General features: G+C 37.5%; 1 protein-coding gene across 2 annotated transcripts in view; it reads left to right on the top strand.

Annotated features, from left to right (window-relative positions):
• Positions 1–18,872, top strand: part of Tcs4 (Threonyl-carbamoyl synthesis 4) — a 344,103-nt gene that overhangs the window by 100,778 nt on the left and 224,453 nt on the right. The gene's annotated exons all lie outside the window — the stretch shown is intronic.

Raw genomic sequence — 18,872 nt, 5'->3', positions numbered from 1 at the left:
TGCAACCTTCCTCAGTTTGAATTTACGTTCTCTCATGTGTGTAGTCTAAGTAAGAGAAAGAATCCCATCAGCATTGAGCTTGCTCAATCCGTTCAAAGCCTTAAATACCTTGATCAGATAAACTTGTAGGTGCTTAGTCTCCAGATGCTGCAATTTGCAGAACTTTTCTTGATAAGAGTACCCCCATTGTACATGGAGAGGCCGCTGACTCTCTTTAGAAAATACAGCTGCGAGTTACAGGCTCCGAAAAAAATGATAAATGTTTGCTTTTTATTTACATAATTGTTTTTTATATTGTACTTAATACGTAGTCTTATAGTTATAATTACGCTGGTTATTTTTATTTTAATTTATATAAACGGTTTTTGTAGATATACGTAATACTTTATATACGTAAACCGTTATTTCATTCGAATCTGCAGGCATTGTTTTTGTATATAGTGATAGGGAATTCAAATTTTTAATTGAGGTAGCTAGGTAGCTCTAACGTATAATTATAGAAACAGTAATACGCTTCACTGTTTCTATTAGATAGCGTAGTATTGACATTTAATTAATTTAATTTATTGATCTTATTAATTTAAAATATCATGCCCCAAACTAGAGCAGCAAAGCAACGGGCACAAAGTGACAGGAGTGCTGTGACTCGGGGGAGAACTGAGGGGCGGGTGATTCTCCAACGCATCACAGCCTAAAAAAATATGCAACTTGTGAAATGTTTGCCGAACTCTCTGGAGCGGAACATGACATTGCCATGGGGGATGTCTTTGTGTGTGTGCGATGTAAGGAGTGTAAGGAAATCAGGCGACAACTCAGCGTTGTTATGGGCTTATATGAAAGTTTGAAGGACAGGGTGGATGCCCTCGAAAGATCTAAATTGAGGGGCCCACATCAACACCAGAGCTTGCACTTGATCATCACGCAACACAGGGGCAACCCCCAAGGCAGAATGCGCTGGTCCCACAGGAATTAGTAGTTGTTGGTGACTCTATTGTCAGGGAAACGGGAAACATCCTTTGTAAAAAGGATAGGTGGAACAGGACCAGGGTGTGTCCGCCAGGGGCAAAGGTTGGTGACGTTGTAGAGCAGATATCATCTTTTAGGGGCACAAAAGGTGATATGATTGTACACATTGGCACTAATGATATTAAGAGTAGGAGACCGGCAGAATTACTTAACAAGTAGAGGTCACTGATGAGAAAAAGCCGAGAATTAGGGTTGAATTTGAAAGTGTCTGCAATTCTGCCCAGACATGATAGGAGGGAGTATATGATGAGTGCCTTGTCGATCAATTCGGCCCTGGAAAGATTGTGCAAGGCTCAAGGGATAGAATTTTTTTCAGCCTGGACTGTACTTGTTAACAGGAGAGACTGCTTCTATAGGGATGGGGTACACTTAAATAGAAAGGGTGCAAGAATATTTGCTGATGCTATCGAGGCAGTGTTAGGTGGTCGGAAAACTGATAGCTTGGGGGGATACAAGGACTAATAGTTTAACAGTAGCCGCAGGCAGAGGTGAAGGTGATTCTTGCACAACTTCTATTAGAATGAGTAGCAACCTGGAGCGAGGGGTGTTGGGGGTTTCAGGGACGGATGGCAGTCATCGTGAAACAGGTGGGTATATAGGATGTGTTAGAGTAACTAAAAATAAGAATAGGTGCATGTATACTTGCATGTATACCAATGCTAGAAGTATAGTAAATAAATTTGATGAATTTGAAGTGTTGGTCAAGACATCAAAGGCGGATATTGTTGGGATATCAGAGACGTAGTGTCACACAGATATAAGGAATGCCGAACTGGAATTTGGGGAGTACAATGTGTACAGAAAGGATAGACAGGATAAGAAAAACATAAAATCAAAAGAAGTGCATCCAGTTGATATAGATGAACAGTGCACTGTTGAGTCAGTTTGGTGTGACATAAGCACTGCAAAAGCAAAAATAAGAGTAGGAGTGTGTTATAGGCCTAATGACTTGAATGAGTACAATGAACAATTGTACAGAGAAATAGTGGGCTAGTAAATCGGAATGTTTTATACAGTAAACCCCTGCTATTCGCGGGGGTTTACGTTCCTGAGAAATGTCGCGAATAACGAAAACGCGAATACTGAGTCATGGCTCGCATAGTAATAAAGGGGTTCCGTTCCAAAGTATGTAATATATAAGAAAAACTAGTCTAAAATTTTATCTATGTATGTATTATACGTACCTTCATAATATGACACTGTACAATGACAGTACATAGTGAAATGCAAGCATATGGCATCGAAATGAAAATAAGAAACAATTTAATAATAAATGTAATATTTATTAGAAATTTCAAACAACTCTTTCAAAACAGCGCCTTTGCTAGCTAAAAAACTTATCCTGCTAGTGCTATCACCAGTTTCGCTAAAGTGTTGATAAAGGAGTTTTGCTTTTACAAAAATGATGAGTGAACTTAACGGAATTTTATTTTGAGTTCGGTCTTCTATCCACAGATTTAAAGCTTTTTCCATTTTTTCTAATTTAACATCACGAGTTACAGAGCAAATTTTTGAAGCAATTAGCGTGTTTTCACGGACAGTACGGTGGATTTTTTCTTCAGATTTTTTGATTGATCGTACCGTTGACTCATTGATTTTATGTTTTGCAATGAGGAGACACTTTCACCATTAGAAATTTTGTCTAATAACTCAATTTTATTCGCTAATGTCATCACCTTTGATCTTTTCACATTTCCCTTGTTATTCGTAGCCATATTTTTGTACGGGTTAGAAAGAACTTGTTCACAATAAAGTCACTTTCTTCCGTTAGCACACTCGAAAAAGTCTGTTTTACACTGCAAAACGGTAGATTTATAATTTTTGTATTAGGAATTTGCAGATAAAAGAACCACCAGGTGGCAGTGATCACAGTGTACTGACGTGGGATTTACTTAAAGATTTAATTACCATCAGGGGTAAAGGAAAGGGTTTTTGCTTCCGTAAAGGCGAGTACACTGGTCTCGGACAGTTTTTAAATTCTGTACAGTGGGATCAACTGATGATGTTACCAAAAGTAAATTCTAAGTGGGAAGCATTCAAGGAATTCGTGGAAGCTACTAAAAGGTTCATACATATTAAGAAATATTGTTCAAGGTTTAGGCCTAAATGGTTGTCAAATGAACTAATGAGACTCGTAAACAGAGAAGAAAAATGCATGGGATGCATATAAATTATCAAGTGACTCAGAAGCCTGTGGCAGATATAAGTTAATCTGTAATCAGGTCACAAAGGAGGTTTGGCAGGCGAAGGCAGATTACGAGAAATCCTTGGCAAAAGATGCTAAGAAAAACAGCAAGGATTTCTTTACTTATATAAACTCTAAAAGGAAGGGGATGAATCTGATTGGTCCACTTGACATCGATGGTTCGACTGTTGATGATCCTGCTCAGATAGCAAACAAACTGAATGAGTATTTTGCATCTACATTCACACGTGAGGAATTATTAAGGTTTGAAAATGACAGAAGGTTATCAAATTGTAGCAGGATACTTAATGATTTTGTAATTGCTGAAACAAAGTGGAGGAGAAATTGTTGAAGTTAAACATAAGAAAAGCACCTGGGGTGGATGGGATCAATTCAGTTTTATTAAAGGAGGCAGCAAAGCAACTAAGCAAACCCTTAGCCATAATTATGAGAGCGTCCTTGGACTCAGGGGAGGTTCCCATGCACTGGAGATGTGCAAATTTATCCCCAATTCAGAAAGGGGGATCGAAGGGTGACACGAGTAATTACGGACCAGTTAGTTTAACTTCTGTTCCGGGTAAAATAATGGATTCACTGGTTAAAGATGCATTGCAGGATCATCTAGACAAGACTGCAGCAATAATTCAGACACAGCATGGGTTTGTTAAGGGAAAGTCTTGTCTGACAAATTTGATAGGATATTATAATGTGGTTACAAAGGAACTGGATGCGAAAAATAATTTTGATATCATATATTTGGATTTCAGGAAAGCTTTTAACACTGTTGCGCATGGAAGACTATTGTACAAATTGGAGCAGAATGGTATTAAGGGTAAGTTGCTACAATGGATAAAAGGATGGTTAAGTGGGAGAAGACAGAGGGTGGTAATCAATGGGTGCTGCTCTTCTTGGACTAATGTTATTAGTGGGGTCCCACAGGGTTCGGTGTTAGGTCCACTGTTGTTTTGTTTATTTATCAATGATATTAATGAAGGTATATCAGGCTTAATGTTGAAGTTTGCAGATGATACAAAGGTTGGCAGGGTTGTTAATGACAGTAATGGCAGTGTGCTTCTGCAACAGGATCTGGATAATTTGGGCAGATGGGCTAAGAAGTGGCAACTGAAGTTTAACCTTGACAAATGCAAAGTACTGCATATGGGTAGAAGTAACCCCAGAGAAATGTACCAACTGTGTGGTACTACACTTAAGGTGGTAGAAAATGAAAAAGACCTGGGAGTAATTGTGCAGTCAGATATGAAGTTTTCTGAGCAATGCAGACAGGTTGCCAGGGCAGGTCATGGGGTTTTGTCAATGATATATAGGAATTTGCCAGCAGGGAGGAGGTGATTATCCCGCTGTATAAGGCAATGGTCAGGCCACGCCTTGAGTACTGCATACAGGTCTGGAGCCCTCATTTTAGGAAGGATGTAGATTTACTTGAGTGTGTACAGAGAAGGGCAACAAGATTGGTGAGGGGAATGAAGGGATCCTCTTATCTTATCAAAAGAGGCTTAAGTTCTGCAAATTGCAGTGGCTGGAGACTAGGCACCTGCGTGGTGATCTGATTGAGGTGTTATAAGGCCTTGAATGGGTTGAGCACGCTGAATTCTGATGGGATCCTTCCACTTGTTCAGATTACGAACCTAAGGGGGCATAAATTCAAATTAAGAAAGGACAGATGTAGAATAGACGTGTGGAAATTTGCCTTTATCCAGTGGGTGGTTAATTGCTGGAACAAACTTCCGTCTGTCGTTGTGGAAGTTGATAGGTTGAATAAATTTAAGGAGGAACTAGACAGGCATTTGGAGGGAATGGTGTGATTATTTTTTTTTTTTTGGCTGATGCTGCATAAGCTCAAACACTTGCTTTCTTGCATCACATGCCACTACCACTACTCCTCACCAATCTTGTTGCCATTCTCTGACTCATTCTATATCCTTGCAAAAAGGAGGCCTCCTGACCTGTATGCAGTACTCAAGATGTGACCTGACCATTGTCTTATACAATGGTATAATCACCTCCTAATTCTTGCTTGCAAACTTCCTGTATATCATTTGACAAAACCCCTATGAGCTATCCTGGCAGCCTCTTTGTACTGCTCAGAGAATTTCATATCAAACTGCACAATTACCCCCAGGCACTTTATTTCCCGCTACCCTGAGTATAGTACGACACAGTTGATATTTTACTCTGGGATACTGCTACCCGGGTCTGGCCCAAAATCTCGAAGGCCTGAATCCTGACAGTATCTACTATATTGTAAAAATATAATTATATAATTCTATATATTTATTAGTTTTTTAGTAAATAAAAATGTACCATATTAGATTAATTTTGTATAGAAAAAATATAAAAAATTAAAATTTTAATGACAAATACCTCTTTCAATTTGAAGATCATGTTTCCTGTTATAGAAACCAACAGTTTCAAAATATGATTGGCAAATAAAAACGGCTTAATTAATTTTACTTCATTATATTGCATTTAATTGGTAATTTTTCAAGTCGAATTTTGGTATTTGTATAGGGCGTTTGAAAAATAACTATGGGTATAGCATTGAAATGCTAAAGATAAAAAACTTGAAATAAGAATACTTTCAGAATATGAAAATTTAGAGTAATGTATTTTGGCAGATGCGTAACATTTGTCATAAATATCATTAGCATAAAACTGTAACTATATAGGTATTTTTATTAGCTGTATTTTGACGAATTTCTTTGATAAATACATAGGCATGGTCATGTGTGCCGGCAGGTTATTTTGAAAAGGGTGACAGGAACAAATATCCCATTTTCTTCTTATTATTATGATACAGTGGAATCTTGTTAATACAAAGGGACCTAAATTTTCACGTTTTGTAATAATGAGGTCCCCCCCCCCCAAGTGTCAATTTTACCTTTTTTTTTTTTTTTTTTGGTACCTACTGTATATCTAAGAATAATAAATAATAATATCAAAAATAAATTAATAAAATAAAAGCAAAAGCCTTGTCTAACTACAGTAATAGGAATAACATATTTTTTAAAGATTTTATTTGCAAGATAACTAAGAGAAAAGCAATATTAACGGAAATGAAAATAATGTACAGTATATATATATATATATATATTGATATATACAATATTTTAAACCATTAACCTTTTAATAAATTAATCTAATTTAAAGAAAGAATCCAATGTTGTTTGCACAGTTTTTGTCCTATATGCATTTTTAACTACAGCACAGATGTTATCAAATGCAATAGTTGTTTCTTTATCAATGTTACTGCAGGTCATCACATTCTCTGTTATGTTCAATGCATTTTGGGCATCTTTTTTAGATGGCAGTGTGCGTGCTTCTTCACTTTTGCTGTTGCTGGTAACAAAAACATCGTTTTGTTTGGTACCCATACTAGGTGGTAGATGACTCTCATCAACCGGTGAAATACCACCACTTTGCTTATTGGAGGCTTGAAGTGGTGGAACCCATGTTTAGTCTCTAGAGCTAAGCTCCGGCCAACCCTTCCCTATCTCTTCCATCATGCAGTATGATTGATGATTTTTGAGGTTATGATGAATGTCGTGGCGAGATCCAATATTCCTTACATTTCGAGGGTACAGCTCTAAAACGGTGTTCGCAGGCCGGTTGCTAATTAGTACACCGGACCAAACCCATTGGTAACTCTCTAGGAGGCTTCTGGATCAGCTAGTGTATAATCTTGCTACCTGTACTCTGCCAGATAGTGACTGGAGGGAGGCCGAGTAGTGTGTATGCGGGGAGCATTGTCGAGGCCACGTTATGTCAAGGATCTGGGTATATTCTTACAACATGTACGCCATATCCAAAAATTTCATTACTTCATACAGCATGTCCCACCCACTTTTTCTTACTATTGAATACACCATGAATTGTCAAAATAATAGAGCAAGCTTATCTGCGAAAAGATCTAAACCTCCCAAGGACTTCCTAATTCATTTCACAAATATACGTGGTCTCAGTTCTAATCTCAACGATGTCCATTTCCACTTGCAGTCTTCCAAACCCCATGTACTTTTTCTGACTGAATCTCAGTTATCAGTTGATTCAACTACTGCTCATCTCAGATGTCCAAATTATTTGCTGTATGATTCCTTTCGCCTCAAAGGTGGTACTTGTGCATATGTCCGTTCTGATATTCCCTGTCAGAGACTTGGCAATTTGGAATCTCCTCTCTTTGATCTTCTCTGGCTTAAAATCTCTCTACCTCATTGTGTAAAATTCATCTGTTGTCTCTACCGTTCTCCCAACTCCACTAATCACTTGGAGCTCTTTGACTTCCTCTCTTTGCAACTTGACTTTCTCCAGTCCAACTTTCCTAACAGTGAGGTAATTTTCCTTGGTGATTTAAACGTTCACAACTCCAGCTGGCTTCCATTTTCTAGTCACACCGACCCAGCTGGTCGAGATGCTGAGGCTTTTGCAATTACTAATGACCTAGCACAGATTGTTCATTTACCTACAAGAATACCGGACAATCCTAATCATACAGCCAATACACTTGATCTTTTTCTCACAAACAACCCTTCTAAGTACAAGGTTGAAGTGAGAGGTCCTTTAGGCACTTCAGATCACAACTTGGTGATTGTCTCTTCTCCAATGGAACCTTTATTTCATGGCTATTCCCAACCTCGCATTGTTTGGCATTATAAGAATGCAAAATGGGATGACCTGCGAGACTTCTTTTCTTCTTTTCCTTGGTCTGATTACTGTTTCAAAACTTCTGATGTCAACGTTTGCTCAGATCGTGTCAGTGAAATTATTCTTGCAGGAATGGAATCCTTTATCCCACACTCCACTTTAAAATCTCGTCCTTTATCTAAACCTTGGTTTTCCAATAAATGTGCTAAGGCTGTCCAAGAGAAGAACGTTGCATATCGTAATTGGCTTGTTTCTAATTCTTCAGTTTCATTTTCTGCCTACACCAAAGCTCGCAACAATTGTAAAGCAGTTATTAATCAGTCCAAACTAGAGTTTGAACAGGCTAAGAGTAGAAAACTTGCTTCGTGTTCTAATGGTAGCCGAGCATTCTGGTCTCTTGCCAAAGCTATTGGCCGCAACTTTTGCCCATCTCTGCTCCCACCTCTGTCCAAACCAGATGGTTCTGTTGTCACTTCAGCCAAGGATAAAGCTGACCTGCTAGCATCCCATTTTTCTTCGAGCTCATGTATTAATGATCTTGGTAAAACACCTCCCACCATTCCTAACACGCTCCATTCAATGCCTCCTGTGGTCTTCCGTCAAAAGGATATCAGAATGATTTTGATGAATCTTGATGCTAAGAAAGCTCCAGGTCCTGATGGTATTTCTCCACTTGTTCTCAAAACCTGTGCTCCTGAACTTACTCCTATTCTTTGCCGCCTTTTTTCACTTTCTTATTCCAAAGGTGTTTTTCCTTCTGCTTGGAAATTTGCTCATATCCAGCCAGTTCCTAAAAAGGGTGACTGACAAATCCCTCCCATCCAATTATCGTCCCATTGCAATTACTTCTACTCTTTCTAAAGTAATGGAGAAATCAATTAACTGCCAACTACCTAGAAACCTTCCGTCTGATCAACGATCGCCAGTATGGATTCCGTCAGTGTCGATCCACTGGTGATATTCTGGCTTATGTTACCCATTTATGGACTAATTCAATGGAAAGGTTCGGTGAAACACAAGTAGTTGCTCTTGACATCTCATAGGTTTTTGATCGTGTTTGGCATAAAGGTCTTCTAAACAAGCTTGCATCTTATGGTTTGCCAAATGTTTTTAGTAATTGGTTATCCAGTTTTCTCTCTGATCGCTCACTGAGGGTGATGGTAGATGGCTCTCTGTCTTCTAACTTCTCCACTAATGCCGGTGTCCCCCAAGGTTCAGTTCTTTCTCCCACTCTTTTCCTCTTGTATATCAATGACCTTCTTCCATTGACTGGAAATCCTATCCATAGTTTTGCCGATGATAGCACATTGCATTCAACTTTCCATTTTGAGAAACCTTGTCCAGCTCAATCAGCTTCAAGTTCTCGAAAATCTGCTGCCAATTCCTTAAATGCCGATCTTAAGGTAATTCTCCAGTGGGGCAAAGACAACTTAGTTGATTTCAACCCTTCTAAAACTCAATCTTGTCTTATATCTCGCAAAAAGGATTCTTCTGCTCCTATGCTTATCTTTAGTGACACTCCAATTTCTAGGCAAAATGATATATCTCTTTTGGGGATTACCCTGACTTCTAATCTCTCTTGGCACAAGCACATTACAAATATTGCTTCCTCTGCATCTAAAAAACTTGGTTTTTTCTTTCGCCTCTCGGCGTTACTTTTCTCCCAAACAGCTGCTCACTCTGTATAAATCGCAAATCCGCCCTGCCATGGAATATTGTTCCCACATCTGGGGTGGTGCCCCCAAAACCCCTCTCAGGCTTCTTGATTCCATTCAGAAGAGGGTAGTTAGGTTAATTAATGATTCATCTCTGACAGAGTCTCTCCACTCGCTTTCTCATAGACGCACTGTTTCTGCTGCATGCCTCTTCTACAGATTCATGGGCACTGTTCTTCTGAATTGGCTTCTATAATTCCCGCTCTCTCTTTCAAAACAGTCCGAACACGTGCCGCCACTAGCCAACATCCATTTAATGGCCAACTTCAAACCCACAGAACCAACTTTTCATCTTCCTCATTTATTCATTCAACTGCCGTTTTCTGGAACAACCTTCCTTCATACGTATTTCCTGAAAATTACAATCTACAGAAGTTCAAGTCCAATATCAACAAATATCTTCTTTCCTCTTCTCAACCTCCAACCCAAGCACGGTACTAAGTACTATAGGTTATAATACCTCTCGTGTTTGGGGTTCTCATAAAAAAAAAAAAAAAAAAAAAGATCTTCTGGTGTTGGCGTTGCACTGGTAGCAACTTCATCATCCACCTTCACAAATTCCTCAAATTCACCAACAAAATCCACATGCTTCTTCAAATCCCTCCATTCTTCACTGTTGCTATCACATTCATTTGCTGGACCATGTTTTTTGATGTTCTCTCCAAAGCTACTCTTTCTGAAGCAGTTGATTATTACACTTGATGTAATACTTTTCCAAGCAATAACAAGATTATGGATAGCATCTAAGACATTCCAATATGGCTGAAAATTGTTCCCTCCTATGTTGCGGATCAAGTACCTTATCAGGTGGGCTCTATATGCTCTCTTGAGGATATAAATAATGCCTTGATCCAGTGGTTGCATTAAACTAGTGGTATTGGGGGAGGTGGGGTAAAAACAACAGCCATATATTTGTCAACTTAAGTGTCTTGTGCTGTACAACGGTCTAGAATCATCAAAATGTTCCTTTTTTCTGAAGCCATTCTGTCCAATTTTGATAACCAAGACTGAAAAATTTTGACATAAGCACTTCTATTGGCCTCATAATCACAGGGAAGTTGGTTAAATGCTTTAAAACATCTTGGCTTGGAAAACTTACCAATCACAAGTGGGCGTAGTTTTGTACTTCCATCTGAATTGCAGAATAACAGAACAGTGAGTCTTTGCTTACTTAAGACTCTCTTCGAACAGCAAATGTTTTGTTTGACAGGAAATTTTAAAATAAACCTGTCTCGTCAAGATTAAAAATATCCTTTGCCTCATATTTTTCAAGGATGGACCATTCGGAACACAACCAGTCTGTAGCCTTTTCTTTGTCGACTAATCCAGACTCACCGCAACCATTTTGCAAAACCAAGTTTCCTGTCTTTAAATCTTTGGAGCTAACTACTGCTGCATTTGAAGTTGATAATCCCATGTTGCTGAGCTAGATAATTTGCCTTTTCTTGCAAAGTTGGACCCGATATTGGCAAATTAGATGCACGCATTTTTTGATACCACTCGAAAAGTACTGTTTCAAGCTCCTTGTGTTTTGCACCCCGAATTTGTTTCCTGTTTTTCATCTCTGCTCCAGTGTCATGCACTTTAAATCTTCGGTTTTTCAGTATTGTAGATAAAGTAATGTTGCATTCCTTTGCAATATCCGTTTTGCTTCTTTCCATTCTGTCAGCCTCTTGTATAATTTTTAGTTTAATTTCCAGGCTTAATTCTGTCTGTCTATGTTTTGTCACCATAACACTGTTAGATAAGATTTAATATAAACAAAAAGACAAGTTCCGCAAAAGACATCAGCTCAAATAAAATGGCACAAAAAAATAGATTGCTGTATACGATAGCAAAAGACTCTTTGAACTGGGATAACAATTGCAACTGACCTTATTCCTGTGGAGAGCAAGGGAGTACATGTAAACAACTTAGAAAACTTTTTATTATTTTGTTAATTTAACAACTCATCCTTCAGAGAGATGTTTCTCAGAGTGCATTTGGCATTGTAGCTACCATAAACTGCTTTTGTTTACACAAAGCTAATTTCTAATAAGTCAGTGCCATCCTTCGGGAAGTAGGGAGCCAGGTGGCCGGGGGCAATAATCGGATCGCTCTGCCAAGATTTGTATTAAACATACAAAATGACAATATTTATTTCTCACGGGGTGAAAAAGAACTTTGTAATACTTATTAACCGAATTTTGTAATAAATGAATATGTTTACATAGAAAAGCCTATCCTTTTGCAGGGGAATGGTATGTGCTTCATATAAACGTGTACTTTGTATAAACCGTTTGTATTAATGAGATTTTACTGTATTTATTTCTCACGGGGTGAAAAAGAACTGTGTAGTACATATTAACCAAATTTTGTAATAAATGAATATATTTACATAGAAAAGCGCATCCTTTCACAAGGGAATGGTATTGCTTCATATAAACGAGTACTTTGTATAAACCGAGTTTGTATTAACGAGATTTTACTGTACTTAAGATTATTGAAGTATATTAAGATTATTATAATACTTAAACGTTTGATTATAATTTGTATGTTTTTTTGCAAATTTTAATTTGTGATTTTGATATCATTAAACTGTGATTATTGTCAGTAATGTGGTTTTTGTGAACTAATATATATATATATATAATAAAATTTTAATGTTTTTAGTGGCCATTTTGATTACATGAAAAACATTTTTTATTGTAAAAACAGTTTCTGAGATATAGATTCTAACTTTGTTTTTAAAATATAATCGGTATGTTGAGATTTTTGGCTGTCAGGATTTTGGGCAGTACCTATGGAATACCTTGCATTTGTCAATGTTAAACTTCAATTGCCATTTCTCAGCCCATCTGCCTAATTTTAATAGAACTTGTTGCAGCAGCATATGTTCATTACTGTCATTAACCACCCAGCCAACCTTTTTGTCATCTGCTAACTTAGGCATTAAGCCTGATAGACATACATCAATATCATTAATAAATACGAAAACAACAATGAGGCCTTTTTTATGTTTAACTTCAACAATTGCTCTTCCACTTTTCTTTCAGTTATCAAAAAATTGTTTAGCTCCCTGTTAGAGTTTTATAAACTTCTGGCATTCCTCGCCCTAAAGAATTCCTCATGTGTGAATGTAAACTCAAAATACTGATTCAGCTTGTCAGAAATCTGAGCAGGATCATCTGCAATTAAACCATTATATCAAGTGGACCAATGTGATTCTATCCCTTCCTTATTTTGCTAATATAAGTAAAGAAGTCTTTGCTGCCTTTCTTAGTATTCTTTGCCAAGGACATCTTGTAATCTACCATGACTTGTCTAACCTCCTTTGTCACTTGATTACAAACTAGTTTATATCCTCCATAGGCTTCTATATCACTTGTTAATTTATATGCATCCCATGCATTTTTCTTCTCTTCCATGTGTCTAATTAATTCATATGACCTCCATTTACACCTAAGCCTAGAACCGTATTTCCTAGTTGGAATTAAAATACTAGTAGCTTCTATCATTATTACGCTTAGAATTTGTTGTTGGTACCACTGTACAGAATTTAAAAACTGTCTGAGACCAATGTAGTTTTGTTTTTGAAAGCAAAAACCCTTCCTGTTATCCTTGATGGTAATTACACTTTTAAGTAAATCCCACATTAATACACTGATCACTGCTACCTAGTGATTCTTTTAGCTGCAGATTCTTAATGCATGAAGAATCACTGCTGATAATGAGATAAAAGGTACTGCCTCTTTATCCTCTTTAACATGCTGCTATAGAAAACAATCATCCAATAAATCCACAAAAGTCTTGCTAGCCTTTGAGTGACCAACCCACAAGTTCCAGTCAATATTTGGAAAAGTAAAAAAATCATCCATTATAAGAAATTCTGATTTACTTCCCACTCTGTTTCTCTGTACAGTTGTTTGTTGTACTTATCATAGGCATTTGGTCTATAACACTCCTATTCTCATTTTTGTTTTCCCAATGCTTATGTCACACCAAACTACCAAACACTGCACTGCTCACCTATGTCAAATGGATGCACTACATTAGATTGTATGTGCTTCTTAGTTAAGAGCATAACCTCCCTCCTATTTATTGGACTGCTGTGTTCTACAGCAGCATGTTAGTGAGGTAAAGAGAGAAAGACAGACTCTTGATCTGGCAACCAGCAGTGATTATTCATGCATTAAGAATCTGTAGATAAAAACCACTAGGTGACTGTAATCAGTGTAATGATGTGGAATTTACTTAGAGGTGTAACTACTATCAGGGATAAAGGGATAGGTTTTGCTTTCTTAAAGGTGACTACAGTGGTCTAAGATAGTCTTTAAATTCTATACAACTGACCAACTGACCATGTTACCATCAGCAAATTCTAAATGAGAAGCATTTAAGAAAATAATCATAGAAGCTACTAAGCTTTTCATACCAACTAGGAAATAGTGTTCCAGACTTAGACCTAATTGGATCTCAGATTAATTAATGAGACTTGTTGCAGAGAAGAAAAATTAATGGGATGCATATAAATTATCAGGTGATATAGAAGCCTATGGTATTTATAAACTAGTCTGCAATCAAGTCCGTAAGGATGTTACACAGATTATAAGAGCATCCTTAGCCCTTAGCCATAATTGTAAGAGCATCCTTGGATTCAAGTGAAGTCTGTGGAAGGGAGATGTTGGAATGTATCCCCATTTCACAAAGGGGGTTGAAAGAGTGACAGGAGTAATTACAAACTTGTTAGCTTAACTTCTGTTCCAGGGAAAATAATGAGGTTACTGGTTAAACTTGTTAGCTTAACTTCTGTTCCAGGGAAAATAATGAGGTTACTGGTTAAAGAAGTAATGCAGGACCAGCTATATAGAAGTGCAATTATAGTTTAGTCACAGCATGGGTGCCTCCGTAGCCGAGTGGGCAGGAGCGGGAGTGCAGTAGCACACGCTCTTTGAGTAGACCGGGGTTCAAGCCCCTGACTGCTGAATACGGTCGATCTGCCAACCCGCACTGGACCAGCGTGGTAGATTATGGTCCATTTCCCTCAGCATGAATTGTTGACGAGGCTTCCATCCTGCAGTGGGTTGATAATGGCTGCACTTTACTTTACTTTTTTTTTCACAGCATGGGTTTGTCAAGGGGCGATTTTGTCTGACCAATTTGATTAGATACTGTGATGCAGTAACAAATGAAGTGGATACAAAAAATAATTTTCGTATCATATACTTGGATTTCATAAAAGCTTTTCATACTCTTGCACGTAATAGAGTCCTGTACAAATTGGAGCAGTGTGGCATTAAAGGCAAGTTGCTGCTATAAATAAAGGGATGATTGAGTGGGAGAAGACACCTTATTGTTGTCAGTCGACACGGTTCTTTGTGGACTAATGGGGGTTTTTGTCGCTGATATACAGGAATTTTTCTAGCAGGGACAAGGAGATGATTATTCCATTGTACAAGGTAGTTGTCGGGCCACATCTTGAGTATTGCCTATAAGTTCGCAGGTCTCATTTTAGGAAGAATGTAGGGCTGCTGGAGGAGGTACAGAGAAGTGCAATGAGATTGGTGAAGGGAATAAACAGGTGTTCTTACCAAGAAAGGCTTCAGTTTGCAAATTGCAGCATCTGGAGACCAGGCACTTGTGAGGTAATCTGATACCACTGTTTAAAGCTTTGAATCCGGTTGCTCAGACCATGCACATGAGGGGGATATAAATTCAAATTGAGGATGGATTGGTTGCAGAATAGAAGTTTATCTTTAGTCAGCAGGTGGCTGATTGCTGGAACAAGCTTCCATCTGATGTGAAAGTGAATAGCTTGAATAAATTCAAGGAAAAATTACATAAACTGTTGGTGGGATGTATAGGTGAAATGGGAAGTATTTTTTATTTTTGCTGATGATGTATAACTTTTCTTTGTTTCTTACATAATTTGCCACTACTAACATTAATATCTCCTTTTCTGCCCTTAAGAGATGATATCTGGGTTACAATGTTATCTGCTTTTGTGTCTGGCAAACATACCCTGGCCTATTCCACCTATTCTTTTTGCATATTATATTTTCCTGACAACAGAGTCACCGACAATAAGTATCACCTGTGGGACCAGCACATTCTGCCTTGTGGATTTCTAGTGTGTTGCTGATACACCATCCTAAGCTCTTGTGTTAAGTTTGGCAGCTGAGAGCTTGATGGGACTCCCATTTTAATTTGTTGGCGTCTACTCTGTTCTTCAAGCATTTCACAAATTCCCATCAGAACACTGAGTTTGCACTTGGTTTTAAAGAAATGTATCGAGGACACGAAGGAGGGGAATGCTCTTGGAGTTACTTTACTGAAGGCTATGAGAAAAGCAAGTAATTATGGTATGTTATGAAAGATAGCAAACTGCAAACACAGTTGCAAATTGTATCAGGTTAGTTGGATTTTTAATGACAGTTATCAAGAGGTGAGGAGGGTGGTATTAGATGTTCCAGTTGATAGCTGTATTATTGTTTAGTGATTATTATTGTAATAATCTGCTGGTGTAAATGAAATAGTTTCATTTTGAAAATTTTGTGAATGTTGATGGCAATGTTGAAATTAGTGGATTAAGATTAGTGGTTTGCAGATTCAAATAGATGTGGATTATCCATATCACCATCTTCTTTGCAACTTCAAGGATGTGCCTACTTGCCAAGAACCCCAAAAGGCAGTAAATGTATTTTATAGATTTATTAGCCTTGAAAGGCCAATAAATTTTCTGTTGTACTTTCAGCTACAGCAGAAAATGATTTCTTTACAATTGAGGACACTGTGGAACAGGAATCTATGAAGAAAATGCACCCGACTCATCTCACAGAATATTTTAAATAATCTGGGTGTACAAGGTTTGATCAGAATGTTTAGTGGATGTAGAAATTAGTAGTAAATGATTGTTGTTAATATCCTTCGATGTAATCAATTTCTGTAACCATGCACTTGTTCCAACCTGCCTGCCACCAGCAGAGCTGCCACTTTAGCATTTATGGCCAAATATCAGCAGTGTACCTTTGGTTTTCATTATTTTAAATTAATAATTAATTAATAGCCAATTAATTAATTTTAATATTAATTAAATTGGTATCAGTATTAATATTAGCTACATTTGTGCAAAGAAGCCAACCTTTTACAACATCAGCTAAAAAATAATAATAATAAAAACAAAATAAATGAATAATTAAATGAACAAACAACATTTCATTGGCTAAAGCAGAGCTTCTTTAGTTTCGGTTAATGTCCTTGTCCTCCCCTTAGTTTGAGTTTGTTTCCTAAAAGGAGGCGGGTTAAAGCTTATTTAATACTGAAAATATTACATCTTCATTCATTTTATTTGTCCTCCTACTCAATCAGATTACTGGAAGTAATCTGATTGAATAGGAGGACAAATATGGTAAATTTACCAAGTTTAAGGGCTATACTAGATGGGTGCTTGAAGCGTCAGCATCAGCTGGCGTTGTGAATGCCTCCAACACATCAAACTACATGTAGTGCTCCTAATGTCAGATCTTTTGAAACTAGACGGAGCGCTTATAACGTTACATTGGGTACCACCAGCGACTCACTTATTCTATTCTCAGTTTCAAGATGGATGTTGTTCAAGTTGGATATATTGTCCATTTGTGTATACAGCTGATTGAGGGTAGAAAGAGAAGTCGACGTTGGTCGCTACATCCAACAAATTCAAATAGGTTAAAAACAGGACAGATTTATATTATGTTTGAAACACACAGGAAGTCTCCCGAGAAGTTTTTTTAATTTTACAGAGTTTTGATAACTTCTATTTATTAGTGAAAAAGTTGCAAAATTTGATACTGTGATGCCAAGACCAATACATCAATATCGATGTTTACATCTATGCTTTGGTGCTGTACTGACAAGCCAATTTCCACTAATTGAAATATTTCTGAAATGTTATTTCTTTGTTTGTAAAATTACTTTATTTCTACCCATTATTCTTATTCAGAGATTAAGGTATTTGTAAGACTTGGTGATTTACAGGATTACTTTTGGTAACATAAAGGGAAACTTTCTGTTTGATTTTACTCCATGGGACTTCTCAGAATAAAACAACTATTGTTATTGGCTTCCCACCACTTGACATTATTTCAAGATGAATTTTGACAAATACTTTCCATCCATTTCAAGCAGAAAACATTTTCTACTACCCACACCGTAATGGATTACTTTCTGTGCAATAAAGGTTTAGAGTTGTTTGATTTTACATATGTTCATGAGAAGATACCAGTTTTCGAAGTTTGTAACGCAGCTATCAATAGAAATATTTTCTTGAAGTTTGGTTAGAAGATCAATTCTACATCCAGAAAACGTGCTGTATCGATATTGCTCCCTAAAAACAATTGCAATAAAACAACTTTTTTTATTTTTATCAAATGCTCATTGCGGTGTTATCAGTTTTACACCAGTTTATGCCATTTCCAGTGCAGCTTCCAACAGATGAATTTCCTTGAGATTGTGTTAGTTTTTTTGAAAACCCCAAACTCGAGAGGAATTAGAACCTATAGCACATAGTACACTACTTGGGTTGGAGGTTGTGAAGATGAAAGAAGATATTTGTTGACATTACTTTAACTTTTGTAGACTGTAATTTCCAGAAAATATGTATGAAGGAAGGTTGTTCCAAAAAATGGCGGTTGAATGAATAAACAAGGAAGAAGAAAAGTTGGTTCTGTGAGTTTAAAGTTGGACAGTAAATGGATGTTGGCTGGTGGCGGCACGTGTTCGGACTGTTTTGAAAGAGAGAGCGGGAGTTATAGAAGCCAATTCAGAAGAACAGTGCCCATGGAAGTATCTGTAGAAAAGGCATGCAGCAGAAACAGTAAGTCTATGAGATAGCAAGTGGAGACACTCTGTTAGAGATGAGTCATTAATTAACCTAACTGCCTTCTTCTGCTGGATGGAATCTAGAAGCCTGAGAAAGGTTTTGGTGGCACCGCCCCAGATGTGGAACAATATTCCATGGTAGGGTGGATTTGCAATTTGTAAAGAGTGAACAGCTGTTTGGAAGAAAAGCAATGCCCAGAGCGAAAGAGAAAACCAAGTTTTTTAGAAGCAGAGGAAGCAATATTTGTAATATGCTTGTGCCAAGAGAGATTAGAAGTCAGGGTAATCTCCAAAAGAGATATCATTTTGCCTAGAAATTGGAGTGTTACCAAAGATAAGCACAGGAGCTGAAGAATCCTTTTTGCGAGATATAAGACAGGACTGAGTTTTAGAAGGATGGAAATCAACTAAGTTGCCTTTGTCCCACTGCAGAATTACTTGGAGATCGG

Source organism: Mastigoproctus giganteus, chromosome 1, assembly GCF_048544385.1.
Source record: "Mastigoproctus giganteus isolate SK-2022 chromosome 1, ASM4854438v1, whole genome shotgun sequence".
NCBI classification, from domain to species: domain Eukaryota; kingdom Metazoa; phylum Arthropoda; class Arachnida; order Uropygi; family Thelyphonidae; genus Mastigoproctus; species Mastigoproctus giganteus.
The sequence above is the reverse complement of the archived record's forward strand: the minus strand, read 5'-3'. Positions and strand labels throughout refer to the sequence as shown.